Below are 6,595 nucleotides of genomic sequence, written 5' to 3'. Positions count from 1 at the left end.
GGGAGTGGGGGTGAACATGTTACAACGCGGTGATCTCATAGACGGATTTGCGCATGCGCAAAAAACTACATGTTACGTGATCACTGCAGAAGCATGTTTTCAGGGGGAAGGAGGTGAGGGGTTGGCGGCTTTTGAAAATGCCCGCGCCAGTACTTTCCCTGCGACACTAGCGCCGCCTGGTGGTGACGGAGAATCTGTATCAGTGATCTGGAACTCTCTTAATATATGGGGAGAGTGAGGGGTTGGCGACTTTTGAAAAACTTATTTGATGATGTAATCGCCTCGACGAAAAGGCGGCGGCAGCTTTTGCAATTTTATACTCAAATAATAACATCTCGGTGCACGAAAATGTATCCTTCCCCAGCGATTAGGGTGAGGGGGCGGCGGTTTTTGAAAACGGCGGTTAGGGTGAGTAGGTGGTGGCGCAATGGTTAGGGCGAGGGAGCGGCGCGGCTGCGGCGGTGGGTCCCTGCGGTTAGGGCGAGGGGACGGCGCGGCGGCGGCGACAGCGGCGGCCCGCGCGATAAGGCGGCTCGGCTCCCCTCTCCTCTCCCGTGACGTCATACCCCCCGCGCCTCGGGTTCCCCTCGCCCCTCACCCCCCTCGGAGCTCCCGAGTTAGAATCCTCCTAGTACCTCTACTAATGTTCATTTGAAAATTTGCATTCGATATAAACTGTTTTAAACATTATTAAAAATATAACTTTTTGTAACAACAGCTTATTACTTGCTTACTTTGATTCCTTCACTGTAATACTTCCCTTTCCTCTCTTATTGTAATTCGGAATTTCATTTATTTCATTCCTCAAATATGAAACAGTTATTTATATCGAATGCGAATTTTTAAATGAACCTTTTTGTCTAATAAAAAATTTGTTTATAACAGAACTTTTTGCAAACCAATTTTAGAAATGTTTATCGACTGACTTTAAAATGATTTTTATTTAAATAATTTAAATATATTAATTTTATTCATTGTGTGAATTGTTTATTATTTAAAATGTTAGAAAAATACATACTTTTTTACTGATATAAATGATATTTGCTGATAATCGAATTTGCAATTACGACATTACTTCTCGTCAATTAAATTAGACTCAATTTAAACATACAGCAGTAGATGTTAATAAAGATTTCAAAACTTTTGCAATATTTTTTTTCATTCGGCATCGTACGGTATCCATCAAAGTGCTCGCGCGGCTAGCGCTTGGTCGCGCCGCACCTGACGCGGAATTCACGTCCTGTGATTGGACAGTTTCAAAGGCTCACCATTTAAAAACTAATAATCCCACAACATTTTGCTATTGACATTTTCGACTCAGTTTTTCATGAGGAATATGAACGTTCCGGCTCTTCCGTTTGGTCTGAATCACCCTGTATATACATAAAACAGATAACAATTTGTATATTACAGTTTTCCATAAAATAACTGCAATGTGTTATTCTTAGTGTACTGAATATAAAAGTTATTATTATTGAGATCGGATTTGAACTTTATACTAGACCGTACAAAAAAAAATAATTGCTTGTAATTTAAGAGTATCAATTTGTTAATTACTCAAAAAAGAACATGGCGGCCTGTTCTCAAAAAAGTTCCGATGGATGAAATAAATAGTTGAAGTAAAAGTTATGAAAATGGTTTAGATTAAAAACAGCCTATCAAGTAACTATCATATTTATCAAATATGTTGTTTGTCATTTGGTTCACAAAGTGCAAGTACAAAATGTAATAGTGTTTCGATATTGATTGATTTAAGTGGTAATTATTTAGAATAGGGGAGGCAGCACCGATGACCTTGACCTTGACATATGTTATCAAAGTCATGACCCTGAGTAACCTCCAACAGATTTTAGCCGTCGCTCGTCCTTTGTTAAAAAGTTATAAACAATCAAAGTTTTAAAAACAACGTCTTATTCCTGCTGTATCATCTTAAATATTATTCTACACATACATTTTGACTTCCTACACTACACACGAACTCAAATTCCTTCCCCTTCCCTCCAAGAGGCATACGACTTCTATGATTGCACTGTTGCACATGGGTTTCGACTTTCTACGCAAAGCAAGAGCTACCTCACATCACTAAATGGGTTGGGCTAGGTTATTTTTAACAGTAGTGGAGCCCTCCGCAGGGGGGCGAAACCTACTGTTTCCATGCAAAACGACTCCCATTCTCACCTCTTTCTCTGTGAAGATGCTCGCAACATCTATGTCGTTTTAAATTACAAAGTGTATGCGTAAATACAGTAGGTTCCGCCCCCCTGCGGGGGGCTCCGCTACTGTTAAAAATAACCTAACCCAACTCATTCAGTGGTGTTAGATAGCTCTCGTTTCGCGTAAAAAGTCGAAACCTACGTGCAACAGTACAATCATGGAAGAGTTTTCGCATAGAAAGTCACATGCCTGTACTGTTGCACGTGGGTTTCGACTTTCTACGCGAAGCAAGATCTACCTCACACCACTAAATGGGTTGGGTTGGGTTAGGTTATTTTTGACAGTAGTGGAGCCCTCCCGCAGGGGGGGGGGCGGAACCTACTGTATCTACAGATGTTATTTCCTTTAATTAAAATGAGAAGTTGAAATATATACAAATAAATACGTTTAATTAACATTTCCATTATATCTTTTCCTAGAGGGGGAGAGAGTGGGCTGAGAGTTGTGTTTCGCGTGAAGTTGTACATCTCTTAAGCAGTGGAACGTGTGGAATAATACATAATATCATATATACATTGTATATAGCAGAAATAAAACGTTAATTTTAAAACTTTTTTGTTCATAACTTTTTAACGAAGGACGAGCGACGGCTAAAACCTATTGGAGGTTACTCAGGGATATGATCTTGATAACATATGTCAAGGTCAAGGTCATCGGTGCTGCCTCCCCTATTCTAAATAATTACCATAATTTTGTGTATTCACCTCATTGTACAGCTTTTAAAGATACGGTTCTAATACAATTTTTTTTTACTTCATGTGTTGTTATATCTACTCTGTGAAAGTTTCGACATTACTTCTAAGTAGATATCGAAAAACTTATCAAAGTTTGAGAGCAGGCCGCCATGTTCTTTTTTGAGTCATTAACAAATTGATACTCTGAAATTGCAAGCAATTATTTTTTATTGTACGGTCTAGTATAAATTTCAAATCAAATCTCATAAAGAATATCCTCATCAACTTTACCACTTCCTACGGCGCAAAATCAATATTGTTGGCATATAAAGATCAAAAGGTACATCACTCTACGGGAAATAGCGTCGGAGATCTTCGAAAAAGAAAAGAGAAAACATCGGATTTAATACCACCAAAAGGAACGAATGCAAAGAAATAAAGAATCTACGCTGTGGTAACTGTAATGCAGGAAACTACCTTCCTAGGATTACAAAATAAAATGTATCGACGCGTATTTAAAACATTTAGAATCTCTGTCAGATAACGTCAACAAGTGTGCACAATATTTAAATAAAGAAATTGAACTAAAACTGCCTGCAAATTATGTTAATCGCAGTGTTGGAACGTATCTAGGTAAAAGTACCTAGATACAGTATCTAGATACTTTAGCTGTACCTAAGTGCATTACCTAGATCCTTATAGACGGAGATACCTGTATCCGTATCTAGTTATTTTTTAATACGGTATCTTTTAAGTTTTAGATACATAGTTACAGGTATTATACACTGTCGCCACCATTAATGATGTACATAGCTATTTCTCACGTTACAAAGTTATGTTTTGTAGTCTCTATGCTTTTGAAGATGTTAGAGAGATCTCTATGTTTTTTAAATACGTTTGAAACATTTCTTTATATCCAAGTGGTATTGACAATGCCTAATTTGAGTCAAACACTGGGTGTAGTCGTGTAGAATATGTCAACTTTATTGTTGCAATTAAATACAATTCTCAAACGTTTCGATCCCGCTTCGGATCTTTATCAATGATTTGCATGTTCCGATTACCACATTTCAACTATCTAATTGTGAACATACTAACATCATTAGCTCCGATTAATCATTGTATTAGGAAACATTTTGATAATCGGAACATGCAAATTATTGATGAGGATCCGAAGCGGGATTGAAACGTTTGAGAATTGTATTTAATTGCAACAATAAAGCTGACATATAATACACGACTACACTCACAAGGAGAGCCTACGCTCTGCTCTTCACCGATTTTGATCAAACTTGCAGCGATGTTAGAAGAGCCTATCAAATGAACACCTGTAAAGCCGTTCGCTCCATTGGGCCTTAGAAGCCGAGTAATGATCATTTAAAAATATACCAAAAATCTGGAAAACGGTCTAATATCTCGGAAAGTATGCATTTTTGAGAAAAATGTGTTAAACAAAACTGATAAGGTTTATTCAGATGTATATACTAGTCTTATAGGTTTGACCTTGAACGGCACCGTGACCTTGACTTGACCTTGACGGTGGCGCCCAAGGTCAAACCTATAAGACTAGTATATACATCTGAATAAACCCTATCACTTTTGTTTAAGATATTTTTCTCAAAAATGCATACTTTCCGAGATATTAGACCGTTTTCCAGATTTTTGGTATATCTTTAAATGATCATTACTCGGCTTCTAAGGCCCAATGGAGCGAACGGCTTTACAGGTGTTCATTTGATAGGCTCCTCTAACATCGCTGCAAGTTTGATCAAAATCGGTGAAGAGCAGAGCTTAACCTCTCCTCAGTGTTTGAGTCGAATTCGGCATTGTCAATACCACTTGGATTTATTCAAACGAGTCTTAATAATATTATTTTATATTTCTTTATATGTTAAATAAATAGAGATATAAAATGTGATATTTAATTTAAGTTGTTTATTACTTTCTCTTTTCCTGTTTCTTCACTAAAAAAAAAATTTTTTTTAAGTATCTAAAAAGTATCTAAATTTTCAGGTACTTTTTATTTATATCTGTACCTATACCTAGGTAATTGTAAAAAAATGTATCTATAACTATATCTAAATACTTTTGCCATACAATACCTATATCTATATCTAGATACCTTTCAAACGGTATCTGTTCCAATACTGGTTAATCGTGAAATCATAAGATTAATGCTTAAAAATAATCACGACGAAGTTGCACGTAATGTGCGTACAAATTAACGACCGAGCGGCATTTGAACCGTGTGCGGGGTGGTGAGACGAGGAGGATAGCGGGAGGCGGAGGCGATTCGAAAATTGGCCGAAAGTTGCATACACTTTGTATGTTTACTTTGAATTGGCACCTTTAATTAATAATATATTAATTACTTTTAATAGTAACATATTATTATTAGATAAAAAAGTTTAAATTTTTGAGGATCTTTTTGAACATGGCTTGACCTTTTCATTTTTATAATATGACTTTTTTTGGATATCACTTACTTTTTAAAGTACAAATATATCACAAATATATAACGAAAGAGTGAAATACGGCGAAAGAGAGGGACAGTGAGGTGGGGGAAGGGGGGAGGGGAAGGAAGAAGGAGGTGCAGTGGGTCGAAGTTGGTGGAGATGTGAGTGAAAGATGAGACAGGAGAGAGGTGCATATGACTGCGGACAGAGAAGGAGAAGGAGACGTTACTTTATTTCTCATGAAAATCATCACTTTTTAACCGCTGATGTGTCCGAAACGGCTTCACCGATTTTAAATTTTTTTAGCTCAAATTACTCGTGGTGATACCGCCTTTCAAAATATATCACATCCAATCCAAAATTTTTTTATATTTTAGTAGTTATGCACGTAATGTGCGTACAAATTAACGACCGTCGAGTGACATTTGAACCGCGTGCGGTGTCTTGAGACGAGGAGGATAGACAAGTCTCTTATTCCGATCTATCAAAGTCCATTTTTCGGGTGTGCATAATTACTAAAATTAAAAAAAATTTTGGATTGCACGTAATATATTCTGAAAGGCGGCATTGCCACGAGTAATTCGAGCTAAAAAAATTTTAAATCGGTGAAGTTGTTCTGGACATACGAACGGTCGAAAAGTGATATGATTTTCATGAGAAATGAAGTAACGTCTCCTTTTTCTCCTTCTTCTTCTTCTTCTTCTTCTCCTTCTCTGTCCGCAGTCATATGCACCTCTCTCCTGTCTCACCTTTCACTCAGATCTCCACCAACTTCGACAAATCGCACCCCCTCCTTCAGCCCTCCTCTCCCTCTCCCCCCACGTCCACCGCTCCTCTCTTTTGCCATATTTCACTCTCTTCCGTTATATAATATTTTTAAATCATTTTTTTATATATATTTGTGATATATTTGTACTCATAAAAGTGAGTGATATCCGTAAAAAATCATATCATAAAAATGAAAAGTCAAGTCATGTTCAAAATATATATTTCAACAAATATAAATAGAATGAAAGATAATAATAATTGACTCGTATGATTTAAAAATCTCAAGTGTAAAGCCTAATCGAGTCTTGAAAACAAGATGTTAATGTTTATTATATTATGTGAATTTATATACTGCGTATGTAGTCCCCCCCGCGACGCTGATAGATTTTCAGCCTTGACGCATACATATTCACTACCGCAGTAATATCACTTAGTTAAATTGAGAATCAATCTAACCAATTTTTGATGCCTATAGCATCTTAT

Source organism: Cyphomyrmex costatus, unplaced genomic scaffold (genome assembly GCF_001594065.2).
Source record: "Cyphomyrmex costatus isolate MS0001 unplaced genomic scaffold, Ccosl1.0 scaffold566, whole genome shotgun sequence".
Classification (NCBI taxonomy): Eukaryota; Metazoa; Arthropoda; class Insecta; order Hymenoptera; family Formicidae; genus Cyphomyrmex; species Cyphomyrmex costatus.
The sequence above is the reverse complement of the archived record's forward strand: the minus strand, read 5'-3'. Positions refer to the sequence as shown.